We start from the raw sequence: 12,467 nt of genomic DNA, 5'->3' as shown, positions 1-12,467 counted from the left end.
GCTTCATGAGGTTGCTTTCTTCCTTTCCCTGCTTTGGGCCTCATCAAATGTGTATGTGGGGAAATATGCACAGTATTGGGATCTTGATGTTGAGTCATTCTGGTTCATCATCAGTCAGATCTATGTCCTAGTCAGTTCTCATCTTCACTGGAAAGAAAGAAGTTAAAATTAGTCAATCTTAGCCCATCTAGAAGAATAGGAGCCACTTAGTTCAAATCCAGTCCCATTCATTGTGGAGAGAAGGAACATGATATTAAGTGACCCTTCAGAACTGAACTCAGCATCTGGAATATATTCTGGAGTTTTGAATTAAATATGGAGTTGAAGATTCCTGGATTTTAGTTCCAGAAATTTCATTTTCCTCCATGCCCCCTCTGATCCAACATTCTAGATGTAAGTCCAACCATATTCTCTGTAGTGTGGCTGTATGTGGACAATGTACTTGTAGTTCCTATTGGGACATCTAGGGTGACTCAGATACTCCTGATCAGATAGGGGTCATCAACTCTTTGTTGGATTCTGAATCCATTAGATGATATTTATATGTACTTATTTTTCTGCTTATATTGTACCTTATTGCACCTTCTTATTCACAAAGGTACCCCCCCCCTATTTTTAAAAATGCATCTCTGTTTTCTTCAACATAAAGTTACATTCAACTATTTGGTTTTGGAATCCCAAGATGAAATGCAGGATGACTGTTCTGTAGTGTAAGAAGACAACAATAATTATCAATAAACCAAAAGAGATTGTTAGTGATTTACTTCATGTCAACTTTATGTGATCAGCTTTTAAGAGAAATCTGTTTGCTAGAATTTCTGACTTACAGTTGAAGCATTCTGAATCTGAAAAAATGCAATTAAAACACATTAACAGGGGCAGCGAGGTGGTACAGTGGATAAAGCACTGGCCCTGGAGTCAGGAGGACCTGAGTTCAAATTTGGTCTCAGACACTTAACCCTTACTAGCTGTGTGACCCTGGGCAAGTCACTTAATCCCAATTGCCTCCCAAAAAAACCAAAACAAAACACATTAACAAAATGAACAGAAATGTTAAATGAACTGAATATGAATGAACTTAATATAATATTTTTAAAAATTGAAAACAAACAGCTGAAAATATGAATAAAAGAGGAAATCCTGATGTATGAGTCAAGGATTATGCTAATTAGAGGAAAAATTAGTAAATTGGATACCAAGAATACTATAGAACTTATAAGTAAAACCAAAAACCTGTTCTTAGAGGAGAAAACTACCACCACCCAGCATCTCTTGTGTCCCTTGTCTTCCTTTTCCATAGTCTGGGCAATGGTGGAAGGCTGAGCAGTGGGCAAAGCCACTACTACTGGGAATACCCCAGTTTTATTCCCCCCTCCTCCTCCTCTTCCTTTCCCTGAAGTATAGGATATTTCAGAATCCATTAAATCTGCCAGGCCTTCCTACTTCAGCACCCTTAAACCCTGAAGTCTGCCATTATTTTCAGCTTTTTTTAATGTAACTAAGGACCTCTGGGTCTTACTATCTGTCTCACTAGGATTTTTGGACCTTCCCATCCTTCTTGCAGCAAAATTTTCTTTCATGTGTTATGTTTCTCAATCAGACAGATCTTCTTGCAATTAGTGTCTATCTTTATCTCTTTTTCTATTTGTATTCCTAGCACTTGAACATAGTGCTTAGCATAAAGTAATATGTAATGAATGCTTTTTCACTCATTGATTCATTTATTCTTGGAGGAGATCAATACTATTGACAAGATTTTAACCAACCTGATTAAAAGGAAGAGAGAAGAAAGTCAAATTAGTAAAAAAAAATATTAACAAAGGAAAGCCCAAAACAGAGAACAAATAACCAATCTACAATTATTTATGTACCTACACATCCCTCGCTAGGAATTGGGGGTATGAAAACAAAGAATGACAAAATCCCTACATGTAATTAGTTTACATTTTATTGGAGGAGATAGTAAATACATATAAAACATATGAAGCATGATTATGAACATAAATTGAATAAATACAAATATATCAAAAGTAGTAAAATACAAGATAGTTTAAGAAACAGGGCAAAGGTAGTTGGAGGAATTGAGAAAGACTTTTATGTAGAAAGTGGTACTTGAACTGTATCTTTAGGAGATGAGGTACTCTATGAGGAACACTTAAGAAAAGAGTACATTGAGGACAGACAGTAAACATGAAAATAATTATCACAACTTACTATACAGAGTTATATGCCAAAAATCTGAAAATTCTGAAGGAATAATTTTTGACAAAACATGACACCCAAATTAATGAAAGAAAACAGATATCAAATAATTCAATTTAGAGAAGTTGGGAAATATCAAAGAATGTTAGGCTCCATTGGAACCAAAATCCACAAACATTCTAGTAAAAACACCAAAAGGAACAAAGTAAAAAAATGAAAAGGAAAGGGTATAATAGCTATATTAGAGAAACAAATAGGTCTTTAACTTCTTTCTTTTTATTTTTTGGTTACATTTGTCTAAAAGGGGTAGATTTAAATACCCATCTATTATAGTATTAGTATCTCTATAACTCATTTATGTTTTTCAGCATTTATAAGCAATTCCTTTCAGGGCATATGTTATGTACTGTGGTAAAATATGAAAGTTTTTAACAGTCGGTTAGGATAAGTGAAAGACGCCAGTTTTTCAAGGACCACCCTTTTGGGGAGGAGATGAACAGTCTGCCTGCTGCGCATGTCAGACTGCCTGCCGGGTACAGTCCGCCTGCTGCGCATGTCAGACTGCCTGCCAGGTACAGTGCGCCTGCTGCGCATGTCAGACGGCCTGCCGGGTTTTTTTTGACTTCCGGGGTGGAGAGAACGGGAGTAGCCTTTTTTGCCGGCTTGGCGGGACTCCGGGCGGCGCGGCACAGACGGTCTGACTCACTCCAAAGGTGGCCTAAATCGGTTTGGTGAGTTTTTATAAGGAATATAGACAGCCTAGATTTAAGACGATTTGTACTGTATTTCTGTTTTCCTATCCTTCTAATCAACAACACCTTATATACAATAAAGGCTCTATCTAGAAAACCAGAAGCTTCTTCCATTTACTAGTCTGGGAGATGAATTAAGGGAAGGGTTAAGTAGGGGAGATTTATGATCTAATATCCAATTTTAAATCTCACAGTTTGGCGACCCCGAAGGGACCTTAAGGACCCTCCCACCCTCCCTAGTTTGGCCATAAGCCGGCTAATTCGGTGGATTTTCCAAATACCCCCCCCCCCCCCCCCCCCCCCGCGGACTTTCCCTTTGTCTAATCTCCCTTAAAGACTTTAAGCCTCTAAAAGTCTTGCTTTAAACAGAAAAGCCAGCCCAGTTTAAAGGGCAAGATGCTCGAATATTCTACCATCCCTTTGATTTTTCTCATCGGAATGTATTGGGACAGCATAACATCCCGACTTAGAGGAATAGTTTATTCAATGGTCCTTCATAACATTATTGGTTTTTTCCTCATTCAGGCAGCAAAAAGTTTTTTGTATAATAGTATACGTGAGAATCTTTGGGAAAATACGTTTAATATAAGTAGAAATTTTATGCCTGCAATTGAAATACCTTTTAATACCACATCCATAGTTCATACGACTAAGGATTTTATTTTTTTTTGTTGTTTTTTTTTTGTTTTTGTTATTATCATTGTTTTTGTTATTATCATTGTTATGATGTGGGGGAAACTCTCACATATGGAGAGAGACCTCAAAATGGCTGTTTCTACTAGAGATGATCCAAGTTCAGAATCAGATCAGCAGAAACTACTCCCTCTGCAGGAAGCTATAGAACATAGTAAGAAGGGAGTGCCAATTCAAGTCAGAAAATATAGCCCCTTTAGACCAAGTGACTTGAGCGCATGGAAATCAATCATCCCTAGTTTTGAGAAAAATCCAAACACTGTAATTTCACAGTTAAGGACTATATTTAATGCATATCAACCCAGTTGGGCTGATGTTACTTGCCTTTTGGAAACTTTACTGTCCCCAACTGAGATTACAGATATTATCTCAGCAGGAAATGCCCTTGTTGCGAAAGGTAAGGCCGATGTGGAATGGCCTCTAAAGGATCCAGAGTGGAATTATAATGATGATAGGGATTTCCAAAGATTAAAAGATGCTAGAGAAACACTTCTGAAGGGAATGGAATCTTGCTCTAGAAAACCGGAAAACTGGCAGAAATTTTTAAGCCTACCTCAGGAGGCTAATGAAAGACCAAACAGATTTTATGATAGACTTTGTGAGGCCGCTAGACAGTACACCAGATTGGATCCAGTAGATTTAAGAGATTCCTGTATCATTCTCAACACATTTGTTTATAATTCACTGCCAGAAATACGCAGATACTTTCTGAAACAATGTCCAGACTGGAGAAATCTCTCAGTAGATAGAATTAAGGAACTTGCAAATTATGTCTTTGACTCACGTGAGGAAGATCCAGATCACCCTAAACAGAGCATTCTGGCACCAGCGATTCCTAGTCAGCCATGTGGACACCGGAACAAGGACACTAAGGTGTGTTGTTACTGTCGTAAGGAGGGGCATGAATTGAGAGAATGTAGGACTTGGAGAAGAAATTCTAATTCTAATTACAGGCGAAATCAAAATAGAAATAGATCTTTTTGGAGGAATACAGAAAGGCAGTACCAGAATAATGGTAACCAAGACCCCCCTCAGAAGAGGACACAGGAATGATGGTGTCTTGGGGAGGAATGGAACATAGATAATGAAAGCCATATATTCCCAGATCCAGATTTTTTGAATGCACTTGTGCCAGTCCATTCACCTCCCCAGAGTAATGAACCACATGTCACCTTAAAAGTGGGGGAGACTTATTATGATTGTCTGCTAGACACAGGAGCCTCTAAATCAGTATTAGTAAGCAAACCAGATGCTGGGTGTAGACCTGTAGGATTTTTGAATGTAGTGGGAGTCTCAGGAAAGAGCCAGAGAGTGGCAAAATTGAATCCTCGCATGGTATCTATGGGGCCCTTAACAGTGGAACATTCATTTTTACTCATGCCTGATGCCCCTGTAAATTTATTAGGTCGTGATCTCCTTTGCAAGCTTAGAGCAACCATATCTTGTGCTCCAGATGGGGCTGTCTCCTTACAATTGCCAGAGGATACTGTTCATTTATTACCAATTTTACTTACAGAAGCTCAAGGAACAGCAGGGGAGGTATCCAAAATCCCCTCTGACATTCCTGAGTCTTTATGGGCCTCATCCCCTAATGAGGTGGGGCTCCTTAAGTCTGCCATGCCTGTTACCTTTAAAGTTAAGGGGGGACCACCCCCCTCCATTCCACAGTATCCATTGTCTAGGGAAGCAATAGAAGGGATCACCCCTATAATTGAGGCTTTGAAAAGCCAGGGTATTATTATTCCATGTCATCACTCTCCATGCAATACTCCCATTTTGCCAGTTAAAAAACCCAAGCCTGGGCCAGATGGTAAACCTGTTTATCGCTTTGTGCAAGATCTTAGAGCGATTAATAATTATGTTATTCCTAGACATTCTATAGTCGCAAATCCGGCTATGATAATTTCCTCAATTCCCTATGAATCTACATGTTTCACAGTGGTAGACCTTTGCTCTGCCTTTTTCTCCATACCAGTACATGAGGACTTCCAATATTTATTTGCTTTTACCTGGAAAAATAGACAGTGGACCTGGACTAGACTCCCACAGGGATTTGTAGACAGTCCCACATTATTTTCCCAAATTTTACAGCAGGATCTGGCCTCTATTACCTTTAAGGGCTCCACACTAGTACAATATGTAGATGACTTACTTTTGGCCTCTCCTAATGCTGAAATTTGTCAGGAAGATAGCCGTCACTTACTGCTGGAGCTGCACAAGAGAGGACACAAGGTTTCCAAGACAAAGGTACAATGGTGTTTGCCCCAGGTAGAATATTTAGGATTTATTTTGGCTGCTGGAACTCGCTCTGTCTCTTCTAAGAGAGTCCAGGCCATTCAACAACTCTCTGCCCCCACTACTAAGAGGCAGTTGAGAGCCATTCTGGGAGCAGCTGGGTACTGTAGACAATGGATACCCTCTTTTGGTGAAATTACTAAACCCCTCATAGCTCTTACAAAAAGTTCTGTTCCAGACAGTTTACAGTTGGATCCCCAGCATCTCTCAGCCATAAAAGAATTAAAACGGGCCTTGTTATCAGCACCTGCCCTAGGACTGCCAGATTATAGTAAGCCTTTCACTCTCTTTGTGCATGAACAAAGGGGGGTGGCTTCTGGAGTCCTGACTCAGTCACTGGGGCCTAACCAACGTCCTATAGCCTACTATTCAATTCAGCTGGACCCTGTAGCGGCTGGAGCGCCACCTTGCCTTAGAGCAGTGGCGGCCACAGCGCTTTTGGTAGAAAAAGCCTCTGATTTGGTCCTAGGTAACCCTCTAACTGTGCAATGCCCTCACGAAGTGGAGGCTCTCTTACTACGTCACAGGACACAAGCCTTTTCAGATCAAAGGCTGGCTAAGTATGAAATAACCCTGTTAGGTAATGAGAATATCACTTTAAAACGCTGCACAGTTCTTAATCCAGCAACACTACTCCCTAACTTACCATTCTCGGGGGAACCGTTGCATGACTGTGCTTCTTTAGTTGATATGGCTGAAAAACCCCGTGATGATCTTTTTGATACACCTTTAGAAAATCCTGATCTTGTCCTCTATACAGATGGTTCCTCATTTATGAGAGAGGGAACCCGTTTTACTGGAGCTGCTGTAGTTTCTGATTATGACACCCTCTGGGCAGCTTCTCTGCCTTCCCATTTTAGTGCACAGGCTGCTGAACTTGTGGCTCTTACACAGGCCTGTAATATAGCTAAAGATAAGAGTGCCACCATTTTTACTGACTCGAAATATGGCTTTGGCATATGCCACTTTATTGGTATGATTTGGCGTCAACGAGGCTTTCTAACATCCTCGGGCAAGGCTATTGCCAATGGGGACCTTATCAAGGACCTCTTAGATGCCCTAAAACTGCCTTCTTCCCTAGCCGTTGTACATTGCCCTGCCCACACAGGGAATAGTGATCCTGTTTCAAAGGGAAATGCACGAGCCGATTCTGCAGCCAAGCTTGCTGCATTAGAAGCTCCTGAACATGTATTTAACCTTTCACCTTCTGAGGATATTCCTTCCAACCTAACCTATGACGATTCTGAAGTAGAAAAGTGGAAAAAGAAATTTAAGGCGAAACAGATCAATGGCATCTGGGTGTCTCCGGAAGGTAAGCCATTTCTTCCCCGGAAATTCTACCACCAGGTATGCCTCTCTGTTCACAGAAAAGGCCATTTTGGTACACAAGGCATTGTAGACTCTATTAAGAGAACCTGGATAGCACCAGGTGTGACTAATACAGCATCTCGAATCTGCTCGGGCTGCTCCACATGTCAGTCTTATAATCAGTATGCTTTTAAGGTCAAAGCTTATGGAGGGCGTCCTCTAGCATATACACCTTTTGAGCACTTACAAATTGATTATATTACTATGCCAAAAGCAGGACATTATAAATTTTGCCTTGTTATAGTTGATCAGCTCACTCGGTGGGTGGAGGCCTTTCCCAGCCCCCGAGCCACAGCTGCCTTTGTTGCCAAAATTCTTCTTAAAGAGATAGTACCTCGTTTTGGCCCACCAGCCCGCATCGATTCTGACAAAGGCACACATTTCACTGATTCGATTTTATCCCAAATCTACTCTTTCTTGGGAGTGACTCCAAAATTCCACACGCCCTACCATCCACAAAGTTCAGGCCAAGTCGAACGTATGAATAAAGAGCTTAAGAGTATGATTGGCAAATTATGTACTGAAACCCATTTGAAATGGCCTGATGTTCTACCATTGGCATTATTCTATCTACGAAGTAGACCAAGAGGAGAACTTCATATATCTCCTTATGAAATGCTTTTTGGTCACCCTCCTATCCAAGCTAAAACTTTTTCCCCAGTTTATACATCACTGGTGGGAGGTGATACTTCTGTTGCTTCCTATATACAGGAATTACAGACCAGGCTACGTGAACTCCATGAGGCAGGAGCTGTGGTCCAGGCAGGACCATTAGACTTTTCATTGCATAACTTCAACCCAGGAGATAAAATATATGTAAAGAATTTTCAGAGAACCAGTGGAACTCAACCTGCCTGGGAAGGACCTTTTCAGGTATTATTGACAACTCCTACCGCCATTAAAATTGGTGAAAAAGACTCATGGATTCATTGCTCTCATATAAAGCCTGCACCATTCATAGGTGAAGAGATTTCAGATAGACCTGAGGTAGACGCTAAAGAGGTAAAAACCCTAACGATAGCAACTGTTAAAGAGCAAAGAAAGTTCAGAGGAAACAGGAAGTTCCCATTTAAGAATCCCACTGATCAGTTAAATGCTTTGGGACTCAGTCTTCGTAAAGTATCAGGAGACGGAAATTGCCTTTTTAGGGCTTTAGCAGACCAGCTAGAAGGTCACTGTAGAAATCATCTCAGACACAGACAAGAAGCTGCTTCTTATATGATTAACCATAGACAAGAGTTTGAGTCTTTTATAGTAAATGACTCCCCTTTTGAAGAATATGTTGATGAATTAAAGAAATTTGGAAAGTGGGGAGGAAATGATACAATTGTAGCATTTGCTAAGCAGCATCAGCTGAATGTTGTGGTTCATCAATTAAATCAGCCTTTATTGAAAATCAGTGGCACAGACAAAACTGATGCTACAGAACTCCACATTTTCTACCATAAAGAACATTATGACAGCATTAGAAAGATCAATGACAATTCAGAAACCCCTGCCACTTTGGCATGCAGAGAATTGGGGAACCAGTTAAAACAATGTGGCATACCCCAAACTCTAGCAGCTTAAATACCTTATAATTTAACAAGCATTTCCTTCTACAGGCAAAAGCACTGAAGTACATGGCCTAGTTTTCTGGCCTACCTCAACTATTTTTTTTTTTTATTAATTTTTGGGTTTTTTTTGTTTTTGTTTTGACTTTTGAAAGGCACTGAAAAGACCTGGAATTGACTGCACCTTTAAGTTCTTTAAGAGCACAAAAGGGTGCTTAGCGAATCTTTTGCTTTTTATTTTTTATTTTTGGTTTTGCTTTGGTTTTTTTTTTACTTTTGTTTCTTTTGCTTTTCTTTAAAACTAAATTTTGTAAACTAAGTGATTATTCAAAGACATTTTAAGTATATGCTGTGGGTGAGGCTATCGGGCCTCAGAAGCTACCAGAATTCTTCTTTTTTTTTATTTACTCTTTCTTTTTGAGAGAACCATGAGTTCTAATGAGTTTTGTTTTATTTATTTATTTTTCTCCTTTCTCTTGTATGTTGTTCTGTTTAACTAAAAAGTACCAGAAATTGCTTGATACCTCACTGAAAACATTGAATATTGAATCTTGCTAATTGAAGTCTTATTTCTTTTTGATGAATTAATCACCACTTTAAGTATCTGCTACTGTTATACCAGAGAATTCATGTATAAGATGATGTGGTCTACTTGCTAAAAGAAGATTATGTAATAATGTCTAAAAGAAGATTATGTAACAATGTCTAATATAATCAGCTATTTACATTCGTTTATTATTTATATGTCATTATACTCTGGGTATGGTTTGGAATTATTGTATATATCACTAATATATTCTCAGTTATGCAGCATAGCACACATTTTTACCATCATATTGTCTTTGGTGAAATTAATGAGATTTCAGAAATATGGAAACTTATCATTTCAGAGACTAACTTGCTGTGAACTCTGACGCAGGCCCTGGAGAGAATATATGTGCAACAAAAGGAGAGACAGGTATACGTAAGTCCATGGTTTGCTTATGATGGTGACTATGTAGAGCACAATTACTAGGCACAGTCCAGTATTCATCCTCTCTCCCTCCTAATTTAACCTAATTTAACTGAACTTATTTATCTTTTTATCTCACTCAGTTGAATTCACCTGTGGCCTAGCACAATCACTGGCTGTCTCAGAACCATGAGATATGGTATGATAACCTTTCCATAACATTTTCAGGTGTCATGAACACATACTAAATTTGGCTTTGATCCAGACACATGGTGGTAAAAAGTGTTACACATTGCATAACTACCTCAACCCTCTATTACAAGTCTAACCATATAAAGGAGGGAATGTAATGGAATTTATTAATTTGATCATTGACAATGCTATGCTAAGGTTTTAAAAATACAGCAATTCAAACAGTTAAAGAAGATAATCCAGCTTTCCAGACCAGAGTCCAGAATCCAGTTTTCCAGACCAGAATCCAGTTTCCTCCTGATGACATCTTACCACTTCAAGAAGACAAGAGAACTCAGAGACTTTATATGAACTGTTTTGCTTTATTAGCTTTTACTATCTCCTTTCTGTTATATACTATCTGTAACATGTACTCTCTGCAGAGGCTCTCCCTTTGCAAGACTAATGTCAAAGCGTCGGTTCATGAGGAAAAAAAAAAATCGCCCCTCTGGACAAAACTTTCCTCTCTTCCTTTTCTGTATTGTTGTTCGCATATTATTAGTCAGCAAAAGTTATTATATTCTTTTTACTGTTCCATCAAGGAAACATTCCGTTTCTTGAGGAAGCAAAGGGGGGAAATGTGGTAAAATATGAAAGTTTTTAACAGTCGGTTAGGATAAGTGAAAGACGCCAGTTTTTCAAGGACCACCCTTTTGGGGAGGAGATGAACAGTCTGCCTGCTGCGCATGTCAGACTGCCTGCCGGGTACAGTCCGCCTGCTGCGCATGTCAGACTGCCTGCCAGGTACAGTGCGCCTGCTGCGCATGTCAGACGGCCTGCCGGGTTTTTTTTTGACTTCCGGGGTGGAGAGAACGGGAGTAGCCTTTTTTGCCGGCTTGGCGGGACTCCGGGCGGCGCGGCACAGACGGTCTGACTCACTCCAAAGGTGGCCTAAATCGGTTTGGTGAGTTTTTATAAGGAATATAGACAGCCTAGATTTAAGACGATTTGTACTGTATTTCTGTTTTCCTATCCTTCTAATCAACAACACCTTATATACAATAAAGGCTCTATCTAGAAAACCAGAAGCTTCTTCCATTTACTAGTCTGGGAGATGAATTAAGGGAAGGGTTAAGTAGGGGAGATTTATGATCTAATATCCAATTTTAAATCTCACAGTACCATTATTACTTCATTATCTACTGAATTCAATCTGCCTTTAGATCTTTTTTTTTTTTTAGCAACAAACATTTATTTTATTTTTTTCCAGTTACATGTAAGGGTAGTTTTCAACATTCATTTTCATAACATTTAGAGTTCGAAATTTTTCTCCCTCCCTCCCTCCATTTCCTCCCCCTCCAAAAGATTGCAACCAAGTTATATATGTACAATCCACAAGTGTTCTTTTTATCAGTTTTTTCTATAGAGGTTTTAGATCTTTATCAAGTAGTTGACCCTGGACAAATCTCTTAATTGCTATGTACTTCAATTTCCTGAGGAAAATTAATTTTAATGCTTTGTCATTTGATTTTTAATATTAAATTGTAATATTCCTTTCTTTTTAAAATCTCCATCTTTCACTTTAGTTCAAATAGAGCCAGTAATTGGCTGAAAATGTGATCACATTCCAGCCCTTCCCAGGGCCTGGCCTAGGCATCTCTATTTAACAGGTAAGCACTGAAGCTGGCCTAAGTCATCCATGCTACCAAGAAGTAACCATTGTGCCCTTGCTTTTATAACTGAAGTTGGGGGTGACCTGGTCTGCAAAGGGAAAACTAAGCCAGGGAGGGGATGATTAGGGTGGTTTTCCTATTCCAAATTGCTGGAGATATCTGGATCCCATGATCAGGACATGTTCTCCAATTGACTCTCCTCCCCACAATGATGACTTCATCACTGTAAAGGGGGGGGGAATTGAGAACTTTTAGCCCACCTTTTTATTAAATGTCCACCAGTCAGGGTTGCCTTTGGCTTGTCAGGGGAGGTTCCAATGAGGTACTGTCTAAAGGAAGACACCTGGATTTAAGGGGGCCTGGGGCATTGTACTGGAGCCTTTACTGATCAAGAGAGACCAGTGACCTCAATTTATTAGGGACTGCGTCTCTTGGAATATTATTTTCAACATATCTCATCTATATAATGTGGACAATAACAGTACTTATCTTAAAGGGATGTTGTAAAGAATAAATAATAAATGTTATGAGGAATAAAATAATACACTATTTGGGAAGTTCTCTACAAACCTTAAAATACTTTTTAAAGGATAGCTATTGTACTTAAATGCATATTATATGGTTTCCCTTTTTATATCTTTGAAAGAACTTTATATTTGTTGTTGCCTTGTCTGAGATGAATGTTACACCTAATTTTTTAAAGTTCTTCTGAACCATAAAAGTTATTTCTTTAGCTTATCATTTTAACTTTTTTCCTTTTAACTGTGATTCTTGTAAACAACATATTGAATTCTTTTTATAATCCAAC

Source organism: Dromiciops gliroides, chromosome 4 (assembly GCF_019393635.1).
Source record: "Dromiciops gliroides isolate mDroGli1 chromosome 4, mDroGli1.pri, whole genome shotgun sequence".
Lineage (NCBI taxonomy): Eukaryota > Metazoa > Chordata > Mammalia > Microbiotheria > Microbiotheriidae > Dromiciops > Dromiciops gliroides.
Note: the sequence above shows the minus strand (reverse complement) of the source record.